Here is a 19,294-nt window from a genome sequence, read left to right on the forward strand (position 1 = left end):
TGCTTCATTTCTCTAAAAGTTGGTAATTTTATTGATGCATTAGTGCCCTTCATACTTGTTACAAAACTTAGTCAACCACAGATATCGTAAGTACTTTTTCTATTGTTTTTATCCTTTTCATAAAGTTTATGTGGATTTATTTTACATAAACATGCTTAAAGTTTAATGTTGCCTTATTAATATTTTTGCTTTCATATCTTATTCGAGTTTTCTTAAAAAGAAAAATAAATTTACCTCTCATTAAAACTCCTCAAAGTTTTCTTCTAAATTTTTCTTTCTTTATTGTACTCAGAATTTTAATCATCTGGAATTATATTCTGTGTATGGTTGGAGATTAAGACTTAACTTCACTTTACTATTCCCAAACACTTATTGTTTAACTCGGTATCATTTATTATCATTTCACATTTACTAACTCTGTGTCATCATTTTACTCTGTTACAGACTTGAGTATGGAGATCATCACAGAGAGAGAGGGGTGGGGAAGGAAGAAGAGAATAAAGGGGAATAAGTGGTGAGGGAAGACTTGACTTTGGGTGGTGAACACGAAACACAATATACAGATGATGCATTATAAAATTGCATACCGGAAACCTATATAATTTTATTAACCAATGTCACCCCAATAAATTGAATAAAAATTTTAAAAGACTTTATGTTAAATCAAAATAAATTAATTTGGGTACTATACTACTTAACTTGTTTCTAAACCACTATTTTAATATTCTTGGAGTTCTGATGTTGCACCCCAGAACTATTTTGAAACTGTAAGTCCTTCAAAACATTCTACTTCTGTCCTGGCCAGTTTGGCTCAGCAGTTAGGGCATCAGCTCTTGCATCAGTCTGAGGTCAATTCTAGTCAAGGTCACGTAGCTCAGTTGCACTTTGTCCCTGGCCCTAGTTGGGGTCATGTGGGAGGCAACCAATCAATGTCTCTCTTTCTCTTTCTGTCTCTCTCGCTCTCTCCCACTATGTCTGAAGATAAATGGAAAAATATCCTCAGAAATTTTTTATATATCTGTACAATGCATCTATGTACACTCATATACAACCATACAGACACAGCCATATATACATGTTTGTTTACAACATGATTAAATATTTAGTATTGATAACTTTTCTAAAGGTATACAAGAGTAACCTTGTATAAATCTGTATACAATAGGAACCTTGGCTCACAAAATAAATAAAACAGATAGTAATAAAAAAAAAAATCAAATAGTGGCTGTAATCAAGATAAATGTTTTCTTTTTGAGAATGAAAAATCAGTTCTGTACTTCAGCATACATATACTGTCTCTAGATATAATCACCCTCATGAGATTTTCTAATTTTCCACTACACATCTTGGTGGTCCTCATACTTATAATTAAAAAATAAAATAAAATAAAATAACTTGAAGATTGAGTTACCATATCAAAATTAAAGACAGGAAGTAATAAAAATTAACAAAGAACATAAGGGCACATAATAATACAATTACCCCTTTATTAAGTGCTTTACTAGAAATCCCGCCTAAGATATTAGAATTATGTTGGCCAGATGTATACCATATGCCTTCCTTAGCTAAAAGGGGAAATGGTCAGTGCTAGATTGTAGCTGGGCACTATATTTCTCCAAAAAGCATATGATTATCTAAGAGGAAATAAGAAAATCAGTCTGTGTTAAATTTGTTTTTGTGACTAATAAAATATTCAAATCATCAGTGTTATAAACTGTTAAATAGTAATCTTATATACAGAATAAAAATTGTATTTTGATACTTTAGCATAAAACTAAGTGACAAAATTTTATGTTCATTCCATAAATGGGAAGAGAACACATTGAAAAGAATTCAGAACAATTTATTTACCAAAATAACATCAATGATATGGAATTTTTTTTATTTTAAGAAAAGATTCAAACCTATACACATAAAGAAAGCAAATGTATAGCAATGAAAGACAAGGACTTTGAAGTTTTAAAACACCATTTGACATTTTCAAAGTTTGGTACTTTTATTTTCAAGTCACTAAATTAAACATGAATGGTAAAAATAATAGATTATAACTGTATTATAAATAATAATTTCTCTATATCATTAGAAGTACCCCCACTTTTTTTTTCCTTTTCTTTTAGGCAAAACTATCACCCTCATTAAGACTGGACACCTGCATAATTTATTAAAGGAATTTATAGTGACAAATACCATTTATCAAGTGATAGTAAATTTGCAAATATATTAAATATGTAAAGACTAATATCTTTTGATATTGTTGACAGCAGCTCATTTTATATGCTTCAATTGAATGGTCACAAAAATAGTGCCATATTTATCTGAAGTGAAAAAATGAGACCAGCTGGCAAGTATGAGGTTGTAAATATGAAATGATAAATTTGTAGTCACTTAAACAGAAATATTTTTGACAATAACATACATAAATATGGCTTAACAATGTAAAAGTATAAAGTTTGTAAAAGCAAATAATCCAAAATGAAAATAAGATTTAAAAAATCATATACACAAATACATTTGTAGTAATGAATGAGAGAAAATTAATGACCAGGTAATTTTTAAATATGTACTTTTATTTGATTGGTAGCACCTGTGGAGTCTCCAAACCATGACAACATATATCAAAAGTTATAGATGGGAAAATGTTTTCAATGTACTAAGTAAAAGTCTTTTCAAGCTATAATTCAATGACCTCAATCAAGTGTTAAGACCAATAAAGATGTATTCAGACCTCAATAGATTCCCAAAACTTAGCTTCCAGTCAGGTTTAAACATTTTCTTAGGTAGTTTGGGGAATATTATCTATGCCTATGCACACATAATAGTATTTGTGGATGTATGTCTACATCTGTATATTGAATTTATTTTAATAATGATATTCATTTCTTATTTATTTATTTTCAAAGTCCATGAATATATTTCCATAAATGAATGCCACGTGAACACTATAGACACCAGTAAGTTGTTTGTATGCATTTCACTTCATAAATAGCTTAAACATACCTATACATTACATTGTACTATTAAAAATAATTTTGGGAATGAAATGTTGCATATTATCTTCTTTTCAGAATTTATTCCAAAGATACATAAATTGATTATTTAGATCTAAGTTGACTTAACTGTGAATTTATTTATTTGATTAATTTATCTTATAAGGTTTATGCAATAATTTATTTCCCTGCAGTTTATTTTTTTAAACACAATCAAACTTTGTATAGATATATAGATAGATTAGATAGATAGATAGATGATAGATAGATAGATGATAGATAGATAGATAGATAGATAGATAGATAGATAGATATGTTATATATATAATCCTGGGATTCTTTCTGAATATTTTTTTTAATTTGTTTGGTAATTAGGTTATATAGTAAAATACTTTTTGTAAAGTGTATCCTTTTCCAAAGTTTGAGATAATGTATTTAAAGCACATTAAAATAAAATATTTATAATAAAAGGAGTAATAACATGAACAATATTATTTCCCCAGCTTGATATAAATAAATCAGGTTAAATTCACAATTTTAAGTTAAATAGAAACAGGTATAATTTGTTGTCATGTGTTAAATCTTAGTAAAAATTTCTGATACCCTTCTCAGCAATGAAATGAATGTGATTAATGACTAAACATCAAATCCTTTTATAATCAAGATGCCCCTAGTGCCCTTCAAATTTCTCCAATTTGAAGAAAAATTTAATTGAATATTCATCAAAATTATGTAAGTATGTATATAGATGTGTGTGTGTGTGTGTGTGTGTATGCATCTGTATACATGTGTGAATAACCAGAGAAAAGAGAGATAGTTATGATGTTAGGGTATTCTGCAATTTACAAAATATAACTTGATTGAATTACAAAGATTTAAAAAAGAAAAAAGTTTCTTTTATTCCAAGTTATCTATATATCCAATTTATCTATTTTCTCTATACATTCTTTTATATGGGATTTTTTTTTTTTATAATTTATATCTTATAATTATTTCTTACAATTTACAGAGAGAAAAAAGAGGAATAGGATTTATGATGGGAGCTGTCTCATTCCAACAATAAATCAAAATGATGTATGGATTTTTTTAACTAAGTAAAAAAAGACATCATTGATTTAAGAGAAACATTTAAAAAAATACTTTTATATTTAATTGTCATTTATCAATTTTAAAATATATTTTGTTTAATTCCCTCACAAGTTTGCTTTGTTTGAATTATTTTTGTTTCATAAAAATTAGCATCTACTTATATAATATTTTAAATTTTTCCTTTGTTCATCATTGTATTTGGTATTTCTATTAATTATAATATAAAAATGTAATACAATGACCAATTTCAAAAGTGTCATTTTGTTTAAGATCTTATAATTTGTGTTATGATAGAAGAGAAAGCTAACCTTTATAAACCCACATTTATTTATTTTTTATTGTTGAAAGTATTACAAATGTCCCCCCTATTTTTCCATTGACCCCCTCCTTCCCTCTTCCACCCTCACATTTAGTTAGGTTTCTCATGCAAGGACCAGGCTATTCCCTTAACTTAAAAAAAAAAAAAATCCCAAGTACCTCAACATAATAAAGGCCATATATGACAAACCCTCAGCTAATGTCATACTCAATGGTGAAAAGCTGAAAGTTTTTTCTCTAAAATCAAGAATAAAATGAGGATGCCAACTCTCACCACTCTTTTTCAACATAGTTCTGGAAGTTCTAGCCTGAGAAATCAGGCAAGAGAAAGAAATAAAAGTTATCCAAATTGGGAAGAAAGAAGTAAAAGTGTTACTTTTTGCAGATGACATGATTCTGTATTTAAAAAACCCCAAAGACTCCACCAAAAAAACTATTAGAAACAATAAGCAAATACAGTAAGGTTGCAAGATACAAAATCAATGTACAAAAGTCTACTGCTCCCCTGTATACTAATAATAAAATTTCAGAGAAAATATTTCCTTTGTAACTACAACCAAAATAATAAAATAACTAGAAATAAACTTAACAAGGGGTGTGAAAGACCTATATGCTGAAAACTACAAAGCATTATTGAAAGAGATTAAAAAAAGACACAATGAAATGGAAATATAATTCATGTTCATGGGTTGAAAGAATCAATATAGTTAAAATGGCCATATTACCCAAAGCAATAAACAAATTTAAAAACTTAATGCAATCCCCATTAAAATACCAATGTCATTTTTTTTTTTTTTTTTTTTACTTTTTGGGAGAGAGGAAGGGAGAGAGAGATAAAAACATCAATGTGAGAGAGAAACATGGATTGGCTGCCTCCTGCATGCCCCCTACTGGGGATCAAACCAGGACCTCTCAGTCCACGGGATGATGCTCAATCCACTGAGCCATACCAGCCAGGCATCCCAATGTCATTTTTAAAGAAGTAGAACAAAGAATCACCAGATTTGTATGGAACCACAAATGACCCCAAACAGCCAAAGCAATCTTGAGAAGAACAACAAAGCTGGAGGTATCACACTCCCTGACTTCAAATTATACTACAGAGTCATAATAACCAAAAAAGCATGACATTGGCAGAAAAACAGACACAAGGAGCAATGGAATAAAATTGGAAGCTCAGAAATAAAACCACATGTATGTGATCAAATAATCTTTGACAAAGGAGGCAGAAACATACTATGAAAAGAGGAAAGCCTCTTCAATAAATGGTACTGGAAAAATTAGAGAGCCTCATGCAAAAGAATGAAATTAGGTTATAGTTTGTCACCAGGTACATACATTTACTCAAAATTGATCATAGCTCTAAATATAAGACCTGAGTCAATTACATAGAAGAAACATAGGTACTAAATTTATGAACTTAGAGAGGGTTTTTATAATTTGACCTCAAAGGTGAGGAAAGTAAATGCGAAAAATAGATGAATGGGACTATATGAAACTAAAAGGAGTCTACACAGCAAAAGAAAATGTCAATAAAACAAGAAAGCAACCAGATATATGAAAAGATGCTCAAATTCCCTAGCTATTAGGAAAATGAAAAATCAAAACTACAGTGAGATACCACCTAACACTTGGTAGAATGGCTATTATCAACATGACAGGCAATAACATGTGTTGGAGAGGTTGTGGGGGAAAAGGGAGCCCTCATTCAATGCTGATGAGAATGTAAACTGGTAGATCCACTATGAAAAAGAGTATGGCAGTTCCTCAAAAGTTAAGAATAGATTTACCATATGACCTAGCAATCCTTCTGGGTATCTACCTGAATAACGCAAAACATTGATTTGCAAAGATATTTGCATCCTTATGTTCATTGCAGCATTATTCACAGTTGCCAAGACATGGAGACAACCAAAGTGTCCTTCGGTGGAGAATTGTATAAAGAAGATGTGGTACATATATACTATGGAATCACTATACTCAGTGATAAGAAAAGATGAAATACTGCCTTTTGTGACAACATGAATGGACCTTGAGAATATTATGTTAAGTGAAATAAGTCAGTCAGAAAAATCTAAAAAACATAGTTTCACTCATATGTGGGGTGTAAAATTGAAAATCATAGACACAGACAACAGTGTGGTGATTATCAGAAGCAAGGGCGTTAGGGTGTAGTAAATGGTAAAGGGGGCCAAATATATGGTGATGGAAGATGATTTGACTTGAGGTGATGAACACACAATGCAATATAAAGATCATGTATCATAGAAATGTACCCTTGAAACCAATATGATCTTATTAACAATGCCACACAATACATTTAATAAGAAATCCCTATTTTTAAGATTACCCCATAATTATTTATATTTTTATTTAATGAAATTAAATATTTTAATATTTTGTGGTCTCTAACATCTTGTTAATAAGTAATAAGAAAATTCAGATTTTTGTATATTTACATGTACATTGCATTCTTCCATATAAATTATTGTACTAACTATAACAGGTTTGAATATTATTTTCTTGCTGAAAGTGAAATGATTACAAACATAGTTTCTTTAGAACCTCACCTTCTCTTATTGAACTGGTTAAAAACCAATAATTTTAAAACTAGACTTGGTATCAGTCTTCTTCTCTTGTAAGCTAGTATAATACAAAAATCTCTTTTCACTGTGAAGTCCATTGATGCTTGGTTTCAGATAGTTTCTATTTATTATCTTAATGTTTTATTTTGAATTTATCAATGTTCTACATGATGTTCATTGTAGAATTATATGATATTCTTATTATTTTTAACCTATATTTTTGTCAATTAACCTCACAATGTGATAAGTAAAGCAAGCTTCTGAAGATGGAACAGTTCTTGTGTACTGTGAAGTTCAACATTTATATTCTATTATAATATTTAATTTTCTAGCATAAAATTTTATTTTTACATTAAATAGATCATTTGTTTTTTGTTTTTTTTTTCAGGTTTTGACATCAAGATTATTCCAGTTATACAAAATAATTTGGAAAAATTTATTTATTTTTTATTCTCTATTAATATTTTACTTAGGACTAATTATATATGAATGCTTTCTGAGCTCTGTGCCAAGTATAAGAGGTTAGTTCTGTGGTGGGTTGTTTTTTGTTTTGTTTTGTTTTTGTCACATAAGTATTTCTGTTAAACTTTTCAATTTCAATTTTGACAATTTATAAAATTATCTGTAGTTAATTTTAAATGTTTTTATGTTAATGAGATATTATTGTAACTTTTAATCCCTTTTATCTCTGTGTTTTGAGTTTTCCTTTATAATTCCTGTGTGTCACCTTGTCCTTAATCATAACTTTGTTGTAGTTTCAAAAAACAAGCTCTTTAAATTTTATATTTATACCAATTTTTTATTTTAATATTTTATAAATAATTAATTTCTTCTCTGAATTTTATCTCTCTCTATTTGATTTTATTTTACAGTTTCTTTTTTTTCCTTTATTGATTTTAGATAGAAAGGAAGGGAGAGAGATAGAAACATTGATGATAGAGAACATCAATTGGCCACCTCCTGTATGCCCCCCACTGGGGATTTGGCCCACAACCTGAGCATGTGTCCTGATCGGGAATCAAACCAACGACCTTTTGGCGCATGGATCAACGCTCAACCTTTGAGCCACACTGGCCATACCACAAGTTCTTAATATAGAAAATTTGTTCATTTATTTTTATTGAATTCTTATCAATAAAAGCACACATTTGTATCCTTACATTTATTTAAATTTGATTTTTCTACTATTAATGATGTTTTATCATTTTTATTAAAACACAATATCATAAAAAGGGAACACAAATTATGTGCATATAGCTAGATAAGTATTTACAAAATAAAAACATCTACATATGCACCACTCTGATCAGCAAATAGAACATTTAAGAATACCTTAAAATCCTTCCTTGTGCTCCTCCAAGCTAACACTCCTCCAAATTAGCCATTATCTTGACTTTTGTTATCATAGAGTAGTTGTGTTTATTTTGGAACTCTATATACAACAAAAAATATAGTATGCCTTTTTTTCTGCTTGTCTTCATTTGTTCAATATTTGTGATAATCATTTATATTGTTACATGTAGTAATAGTTCATTCTTTTCATTAATATGATATGGTATCCCCTTGCATAAATGTACCACAATTTAGATAACCATTTTATGATTAATTGGTCTCATTTCTAGTTTTTATTGTTCACAGTTTGAGCTACTACCAAGAACATGATATGAACATTCTTATCCATGTATGTGGATGAACTTATGATTACCTTTCTGTGTTAGTATACACCTTGTAGTGGCACTGAAGATTCATAGGATATGCTTTGTTTCAATAGGTTAATCTTGCCAAATGGTTTTCCATTATGGATATATTAATGTATAATACCATCAGCAGTGAATAAAAATCCTCACAACTCCACAACATTGCTAACTCCTTATTGTTTCTTTTACTTTTTACTAAATGCAAAAACTAAATGTAAAACTGAAAATCATAAACACAGACAACAGTGTGATGATTGCCAGAGTACAGTTTTGTTATTTTCATACTACTTTCATTTTATGCATGACAAATAAGGTTAAACACTTCATTATAATAATGGCTATTTAGATATTACTCCTTTGAAACTGCCTTTCAAGTTTTTGTCTGTTTTAAAAATTGAATTGTTTCTTTTGTTGTTATTGACTTGTCAAGTTCTTTATATTTTCTGGATATGAGAGTTTAATGAAAACAAATATTGCCATAGACAACAATGCTGATGGGGGAGGGGTGAGAATTGGAGGAGGGTGTCAATGGGGGGAAAAGAAAAAACTGTAACAAAAATAAATTAATTTAAAAAATGGCCGTGATATTTTCCTATCCTATGACTTGCCTATAAATTATTTTACTGGAGTTTTTTGAAGAGTCCATTAATAAAAACATAGTTGGAAGACTCCATAAATAAAATATAATTTACACATTTTAATCAGTATTTGCTATTTTTTGATCCCTTAAAAAAAGTGTTGCCCCAGCTATGGTAATGCATATATTCTATGTGTTATAGTCTAAAAGGAAACACATATATTCTATATGATATTGTCGAGAGTTTACTCTTTATATTTATATTTTGACATGCAACCTACCTAAAATCAAATCTGGTGTCTCCCAAACTAATAGAGTCTGTTCCAGTAAGTCATGTAGCTGAAAGGAAGGCAAGCTCCCTGGTAATCATTTTACTCCAAAATTATAGAACACATTTCTCCTCTCCAATTTTTTTTTTCTTTATTGATTTTAGAGAGAGAGGAAAGGAGAGGGAGAGAGAACAATATATCAGAGAGAACTTTGATTGGCTGCCTCCTGCATACGCCCCACTGGGGATCAGTCCACAACTCAGGTATGTGCCCTGACCAGGAACTGAACCAGGACCTCTTGGTGCATAGGTCAACACTCAAACACTGAGCCACACTGGCTGGATTCCTCTCCAAATTTTTTATATTTTTTACTTTCTCTCTTTATAATGTTTTTCATAGACTCTCTGTTGTTCTTATTGATCTCTATTTACTCATTTCATAGATTCTCTGTTGTTCTTATTGATCTCTATTTACTCATTTTTAAATGTCATGTTTCAGAAGGGAAGCAACCACTACGACATCTAAATACCAATGTGAAAAGAGAATTTAGGAAATTTTCTTTCTTTTATTTCCTTCCAAATATTTACCACAATCTTCATTCTTCCAATATTAGTTCTAAAAAGTTTTTGCAATCTGATTATGGTGTGCTTGTGTGTAATTTTCTTTGTGTTCATTCTGTGTGGAGTTTGTTGAGCTGCTTGGTTGTGTGGGTAAAGTTATCAAGTTTGAATTTTGGAAGGACATTATTTTTCAGATATTTTTTCTTTTCCCTTCAATCTTCCTTTATTTGAAATCCTGATCACATGGTCCTAAAGGTTGAATCATTGCCTTCAAAATATATGTTTACCCAGAACCTTACAATATGACCGTATTTGGAATAAGGGTCTTTGTAAGTAAAATTAAGGATAATAAGATGAGGTTCTAGTAAATTTAGGGTCTGCCCTTAGTCAAATGAAAGGTATTTTTATACAGAAAAAAGTGGGGCAGACATAAAAACACACAAATCGAAGGCGCTGTGAAAACAGACTGAGATTAGAGTGACACGTCTACAAACCAAGGGATACCATTGTCAGCATTCCCCAAAGTCTAAGAGAAAGGCTTAGAACTGATAGTCTTCAGAGCCTCTAGAAGGAAATAATCCTGCTGATATCTTAATTTCAGAATTCTGGAATTCAGAATTTGAAAGAATATCTTTCTTCCTTCCTTCTTCCTTCCTTCCTCCTTCCTTCCTTCCTTCCTTCCTTCCTTCCTTCCTTCCTTCCTTCCTTCCTTCCTTCCTTCCTTCCTTCCTTCCTTCCTCTCTCTTTCTCACTCTCTTTCCTCCCTCCTTCCTTCCTTCCTTCCTTCCTTCCTTCCTTCCTTCCTTCCTTCCTTCCTTCCTTCCTTCCTTCCTTCCTTCCTTCCTTCCTCCCTTTCTTTTCTTTCTTTCTTCTTTCTTTCTTTCTTTTCTTTCTTTTGTTTCTTTCTTTCTTTTCTTTCTTTCTTTCTTTTCTTTCTTTCTTTCTTTCTTCTTTTCTTTTCTTTTCTTTTCTCTCTCTCCTCTCCTCTCCTCTCCTCTCCTCTCCTCTCCTCTCCTCTCCTCTCCTCTCCTCTCCTCTCCTCTCCTCCTCTCCTTTCTTTTATAATCCACCAAGTCTGTGGTGATTTGTTATGTCAACCCCAGACAACTACACATGAATTTGAAAATACCTGATATTCTCCCAGAAGTAACTGTAATTCTATTCATTGTTTTCTCTTCTTTTATTCTATGTTTCATCTTTCATAATTTGTAATATTATGTATTCAAGCTCATTTCATTTCCCCCCTTTTTCAGCATCTTTTCTGCTACTAATTCTATCTATACAATTTTCTACTTGGGAGGTAATTTTAAATTTATTTTACTTTATTATTTTTAATTAAATATATTGGGGTGATATTGGTTAATATGTTCATTGCAGCATTATTCACGGACCAAGGCATGGAAACAACTGGAGTGTTCTTCAATAGAGGATTGAATAAACAAGATGTGGTACATAAACACAATAGACTACTACTCAGCCGTAAGAAAAGATAAAACACTACCATTTTCTACAACATAGATAGATCTTGAGAATATCATGGCAAGCGAAATAAGCCAGGCAGAAAAAAATCAAGAACCATATGACTTCACTCATATGTGGGATATAAAACTGAAAGCAACAAATGAACAAACAAGAAAAACAAAACTTGCAGACACACACTAGTATAGTGGTTACCAGAGGGAAAGGCAGGTGGGAGCTAGTAAAGGCTAAACATGGTCAAATATATCCTGACAGGAAGTATTTTTAATCTCAAAATGTTTTGTTCAGTTTTTTTTAATCTTTTTTTCCCCTCATCATGTTACTTTATATTAAACATCTGACCTGGTTAGAATCTGTCCATATGTTCTTTGTACTAATTCCATCATAGTCATCATTATTTTGGATGTTTCTATTGACTATTGGTTTGGGGTGAAATGTTACTGTATCTTTAAATGCACCATAAATTATGATTGGGTTTTGTGTATTATGAATACTATGTTGATGAGACTGATTTTTTTTTCACATTCTTTCAAAAACTGTTGGATGCTGTCCTCACTCTTATTTGAAGATGAGCATAAACCATCCAATATTTTTAATTTTTATTAAGGTGGATTTATTCAAAGGTAAATTTACTACTGCTATTACTGGGGTATCTCCTGAATGTCCCAGGGTCTATGAGAAATGTTGCCTCTGATTGGATGAAACTCAAAGGGAATAAATTAGCTGATAGCTATCAAGTTTTAGGGACTTTCACCCAATGTAATCATGGCTTTGTGATCACCAGTACCCTTAAACGGGCTACTTATGCAGGTTACTTGGCATCTTTCTTACATAGGTTTCTTCATAATCATACTATTCTAAAACTCAAGTCACTAGACCTCTTCAAATCCATGTATCAATTCATAAAGATACTGTGCTTTTCCTAAGTTTCCTACCATGCTTCCGTGCTTTATCATGGTTCCAAGAGAATATTCAGCCAACAACTCAGGGTTGTCATGGAGTTTATTCTATTGACTCCCCTTCACTTAGTGATAACAAACCAGTAGTGCCTATATCCAGTGTCTGAAAACAGATGTCCCATATATTTTGTCCAGTTTTATGGTTGTTTATAATGAGATGGAAAGTCTAATTCCACTTACCCTATCAATCCCCAAAGTGAAAATTCCTTCAAAATATATATATTTCATGTAAGCATATTAAATTATTAGATAGTATTTAATGAATGTAATATTTTATATTAAACAGTGAAGGTACTACACTTAATTTTTTCATATTATTGTATTTTTCAGTACTAAAACAATTGTCACAGTAAAAAGATCTGTTCTATTCATCCATTAGGCACAATGTATTCTTGTTCTTGAAGGCCACCACTGAGCACATTATGCATCTGGAAGTTGTGGTTGGCTGTCTTGACATTCCTGAACATACTGTTGTATTTATAGGTAGGAGAGACTATCTTTTTATTTTTATATTTTTAAATTTTTTATTAATTTATTTTTGTTACAGATGTTTCTCCTTTTGTTCCCCATTGATGCCCTCCTCCCGATCACTCCCACCCCACTCCAAACCCGGCTTTGTTCTCCGTGTCCAATCTTTTTAAAACTCCTATTTGCACAACCTTTATTCATGTGGGTAGGTCTCCAAGAACTAAAATTATAGGAGTCTGTGCCAAGTCCTGGTCTGTTCTTTAGCTCTTGGCACTACTTACTAACTTCCTGTTTAATTTTTGGTCAGCTATTTGTCTGATTTATTATCTGAATTAGTTTCTCCAACACACCTAAATGTATGAACATTAAGTAAATGGTTTACAGAAAGAAATTCTTAATACTCATCATATTTTAAGGTTTTGCTTTTAACCACCACAGGGGAAGGAGTATATTACATTGCTTCAAAACATGACCTCTTTAGTGGGTCTGATAGGTGAAGACACTAACTGTCACTTCTTGGCTACATGGCCTATGCCATCATAAAATTGATTGGGCATTCTTGAGTCCTTAGTATTCTCCGCTGTGGGGTGATATTTTAAAAAGTATTCAGAACATTACTTGTTAAGAAATGAATAAGAGATAACTTGTTAAATTAGTTCATGTAATAAATGATCCACAGGAAAGTATGCCAAAGTTACTACTATTTTAATTATAGACAGAATATGGAAATTTCTTTTCCATTCCATATTACAGCTGACCCTTTAACAGCATGGGTTTGGACTGCACAGGCACACTTATATGTGGATTTTTTTTTCAATAAATATAACCTCAACCTTCCATATCTCCTGGTTTCACAACCACAGATTCAACCAACCATGGATGGAAAATAGTACTTAGATTCACCACTGGAAATTCACAGATGCAGAAGGTCAACTGTATGTATTGATGTACACCATTTTATTAAGGGGCTTGATGTTTATGAATGTTGGTGTTTGTGAGGTTGTCCTGGAATAAATTTCCTGCAGATACCTAAAGACCATTGGATTATGTTTTTGGTGAGTCAAAAGTTAAATGAGGCTTTTCAACTGCTCAGGGCTCAGCACCACAACCCTTGTTTTGTTCAAGGGTCAACTATATAATGAATGCATTTGACTCAAGATTTGTCATTTGTTCTCTAATTATACTGATTGCTTGTAGGCAAGACAAATAGGTAACTGGAGGTCAGAAACAGAAAACTTTTAAATTAAAAGAATAACCAATAAAGTAAGAATATGAATAAGTATGTCAATAAATTAATACTATTACTAAATATTTTAAATTTAAAATATGAGTCTATTGAGAAATAACTATTTAAAAATAATAACTGAACTATAAACAAATATAGTGCTTAGTCATTGTGACACCCTGGAGGAATTATTATTACAAAGTACTTTAACACAACATTAACTGCTCAAATATAATTATAGCCATCAACGATGAATAAATTAGTGGTCTATTATTAATAAAATCCTTTTAAAATTGTTTTTAGCAATTATTTAAAAAATAATTCCCAAAATAGACATGTTTAACTAAAGGATTAAAATGATGTGTGTGTTTACATGTATATGGGCATAGATACAAAGATTAGATAAATAGATACACTGATCTATATCATTTAACATAATTAATTTATTACATATTTGGTCTAATAACCTTGTTTTATACTTATTTGCAAAATAATAAAATTTGCTGGTATCTCAAATTGATTTCATATAGCTAATAATTCTAGTATTGTCTAAAGCAAATTAGAATTTAAGTTCAATAAATCAGGTATTAATGTCCTTGTCTCCATAAAACCATAATTAATTGAGCAATTTTAATTATTCACGACTATGAATAAGTATTTAATGAAAAAGGCCCTCTGGACTTTGTTCTAACTGCTACTACAAAATGATTCCCATTAGATGTTTGATTACAAGGGAAATCAAGAATGAAATTCAAATTACAATTATGTTTAACATTATTTTACAATAAAAATGCTTATATATGGAAAATATAAAATGAAAATAAATTATTTTTAATTATACCTAATTAATTATTTATATTATTCGTATACAACATTGTAGAAATATCATTGTCTTACAATCAGTATACTTAGTTGAAAATTATTTTAAAGCTACAATTTAAAAAAGAAAAAACAATGTTGAGATTGAAAAATTTCTTATGCTGTTATCTTATTTAGTAATCATCTGTTATTTTAATTACCATGTGTTTGTTGCTAGACTGCACAATGCAATGTTATTATTTTAAAACCATTATGGTGCTCCAGAAAGGAAATTTATTTGTTATCAAATAATAAATTAAGAAATATTATGACCATTTGCTGACTGGCAGATCTGACATCAGATACTGAGTCAGACCTATAATATTATCTTTATCCAAGTTCAACATCTAAATACACATTGTTTTTTTTTTTTTCCAAGGGGTTATATTGTTATTATTATTTTTGCAATTAGTTTTCGCCGCAATGGCTTCTGTTACCATCTTATCAAGGAGGTAACACCTTAAGAAATTAAGTACGATACAAATAAAGTGAGCAAATGAGTGCTTAATCACTTGTATTTTATACACATAAATACAGCAGAGTAATTCAGATTACATTAGTTTCGAAGGTTATGAAACAGTGAATGATTCAATATTAGAATAGATCTAGCATTACAGCTTCTGTTTTGTGAATTTTTATCAGTTTAGTGAAAGACAAAGAAAATACTGTAAAAAGTTTTTTCAAATATGTGCATTGTTTAACTATGTAGTTGCTTCCATGTTTCTGCAATATTATGTATTAGTTACTGATATCAATTGCACTTTTGCATTTAAAAAAGCAGTATAACAATAAATTTGAGTAAGTTACAACCTATTCTTAAAATGAGCCAATACACTGAATAGCATTTACATATGAGCAATTCACTGTGATTAATGTGTATTTAAAGATTTTCATTAAGCATTATTTATAAATATTCATGCAAAAACATTTTGATTTGTACATGCTAAACAATGAATATTAATAAGTAGTATGTTAATACAGAGACAAAAGGACTATGATAAAATGTCTACAACACTTAAGATAGTAGATTTCATATAGTAGTGGTTCAATAAAACTTTTTTTAACTTAATATGGTCTTAAGCTATAGCAACTCCAATTTCGTGAAAATACATTATTTATTTATACAAATGAAATCTTCCTAAAAAACATTTTATAGTGAAGTTGTATTTCTACATTGTTAGTATATAATACTAGAATTTAAGAATTTTACATTTTAAGGCACACATTTTAAAGGATTTATCTCAATTTTAATGGGAGTATTTTATTTAGGTGATTAGTGTGATGATGTGACTATTTTATATTTGTGATTATTTGGTTTCAAAAACAAAATCAATTTGTAGTAAGTACTTTAAATGCAATATTTTTATTTTATTTATGCATATCCTGGCTTGTTCCATAAATGATTTAATACGCCTGGTTCTTTACTTTATCAGCATGTATATCAGATTTAATGCACTACAATTGTCCTATTATAATAGAAGCTTTCAACATTAAAAGTGCCTATATATAGTGTGGCAATAGATAATACAGCAAACCTCTCCTGGATGTGCCTAAGAATGATATGTTGTTTCCAATAAATATACATCAAATTCATGAATATATTTTATAATACTTTCACAGTAATAAAAGAATAAAGAGACCACATTTATATGAAGAAATATTAATCAAAGCACTGAATTGTTGACATGGGTCACAACTAATTAGAATTCATTCTTGCCAGAAGGAATGATTTGTTGCAAATAAACTTCAAAGCAGTAGTTAAAGCATTTTGCTCTTAAATTTATAATCTGGAGTAGTACTAAAATAATACATATATTTGAGTGATATTTTTATATTAATTTAATGTTTTCTGGAATTGTGTACATCTATTTTATAATTTTCTTACATTTAGAAGGAACAAAATAATATTTTAGTAAAATCTTTTCTGTCCTTTACTATTTTCCTCTGAATATTGCATTCTTGGTATAATAAGTCCTACAAGTTAGTGAATTTAGGTGAGCTACATTTTCTGGAATAAATTAATAAGTGGAGTTTAAACAGCTATACATTTAAGTACTTTTGTATATGTCTTTTTAAAATTATAATTTCCATTATATCTATGTATATGTATATGTATACCTCTTTCTATATCTATCCCTATAGCTATCTATTTCTGAATGAGAGGTGCAGAATTGCACAAAAATACCCCTTAGAAAAATCACTGTGAATGTGCCAAGCTTGTACATTTATGTTGAGCATCAGCCTTTCCCTCTCCCATTTCCACACACATGTTGGTTGCTAGGCATGGGCACAAGTACATGCACATGTCTCATATACAAACTTGTTTTCATATTTCCAAATCAAAGCTTTCTGTTTTTAATATTATAATCTAATCCAATATACATATGCAAATGTACAGCAATAGATTTCTTGATAGGAGACAGCAAATTTCATATCTAGTTATGCAATTCAAAGCAATGTCAGGAGCCATTACTCCCTAAATTCGAGGATCTCTGGTTGATACCATTTTTTTCAATCTCTGATGTATATTTTAATAATCCTTATCTTTCTGGATAAATAAACTAATATATAATGGTGATAGAAAATTAAATAAAGTAAAAGGTTTATACTTAAAATAATTGACAGGCATCACATAACAGACACTTAACCCATCTATGGTAACACATTATATGGACAGGAGCAAAGATACTTCATTAAATAGGACTAGTTTCATTCTTTTGCATGTTGTTATCCAGTTTACCCAACATTATTTATTAAAAAGACTGTTTCCCTTATTGTATATTCTTGGCTTCCTTGTCAAAAATCAATTGACAACATATGTATGAGTTTATTTCTTGGGTTCCTTCTGTTTTATTGATCTATGTGTCTATTTTTATGACAGCAGTTTTGATTACTATAGCTTTGAAATATAGTTTGCAATCAAGAAGTAAGATGTTTCAGCTTTGTTCTTCTTTCTCAGACTGTTTTAGATATTGGGGGTGATTTGTGATTCCACAAAAATTTTAGGGTTGTTTGTTCTATTTCTACAAAAAAAAAAAAAACACAAAAAAACCCAAAACACTATTGGAATTTTAATAGGGATTGCATTAAATCTATAGATGGCTTTGTGTCATATGAATATATTAACAATATCAATTTGTCCAATCCATGAGCACACAATAGCTTTCCATTTATTTGTTTTTTTTCAATTTCTTTCAATAATATTTTATAGTTTTCAGTGCTTAGATTTTTCACCTTCTTGGTTAAATTTATTTTTATATATATTGTTTTTGATGCTATTGCAAATGAGATTGTTTTATTATTTCTTTCTGGAAATTTATTGTTAGTTTATAGAAATGAAAGTAATTTTCATTTATTGATATTATATCCTGAAATTTATTAATTCTAATAATTTTTTTTAGAGTTCTCTATATACAATATCACATCATCCATAAACAGAGCCAGTTTGCTTATTCCTTTCTGATTTAGATGTATTTTATTTCTTTTTCTTGCTAATTGCTCTGACTAGGGTCTCTAATACTCTGTTGAACAAAAATGGTGAGAATGGGCATCCTTGCCTTGTTCTTGATCTTAGAGAAAAACACTTTTGGCTTTTTATCATTGAGTATGACATTAGATGTAGGCTTGTTATATATGGTCTTTATTATATTGAGGTGCCTTTCTTCTATACAAATTTTGTTGAGAGTTTTATCATGAAAGGATATTCTATTTTTTAAATTGCTTTTTTGCTATTTAAATAGTGATATGAATATGTTCCTTCTTTTTTAAAATGTGCTGTATCACATTCATTGATTTCTCTATGTTGAACCAGCCTTGCATCCTCAGGAAAAAATTTATCTTGATCATGGTGTATGAGCCTTTTCATGTGCTGTTGCATTCAGTTTGCAATTATTTGTTTAGGGTTTTTTTATCTGTGTTTATCAGGGTAATTAACCTGTAATTTTCTTTTCTTATAGTGTTCGTCTGTAACTTAGCTATCAGTAGTTACCCTAATTTGGATATATCCTTGCATAAATCTTATGTGCTTTTAAAAACAAACAAACTTTTAACAATTAACTTACCTGGACCTAGCTTGCCTGGTTTCAGTCTAGGCTTTATCACTTATTAAATGAAGGACCTTGTGCAAGTGATTGTATCACTTGGTAGCCTAATTTTTCTCATCTTTCCTCAATGTATTTATGCTTCATAAGGTTACTGTGAAGATTAAACAGCACATGTAATGC

This window comes from Molossus molossus, unplaced genomic scaffold (assembly GCF_014108415.1).
Source record: "Molossus molossus isolate mMolMol1 unplaced genomic scaffold, mMolMol1.p scaffold_m16_p_9, whole genome shotgun sequence".
In the NCBI taxonomy this organism is placed as follows: domain Eukaryota; kingdom Metazoa; phylum Chordata; class Mammalia; order Chiroptera; family Molossidae; genus Molossus; species Molossus molossus.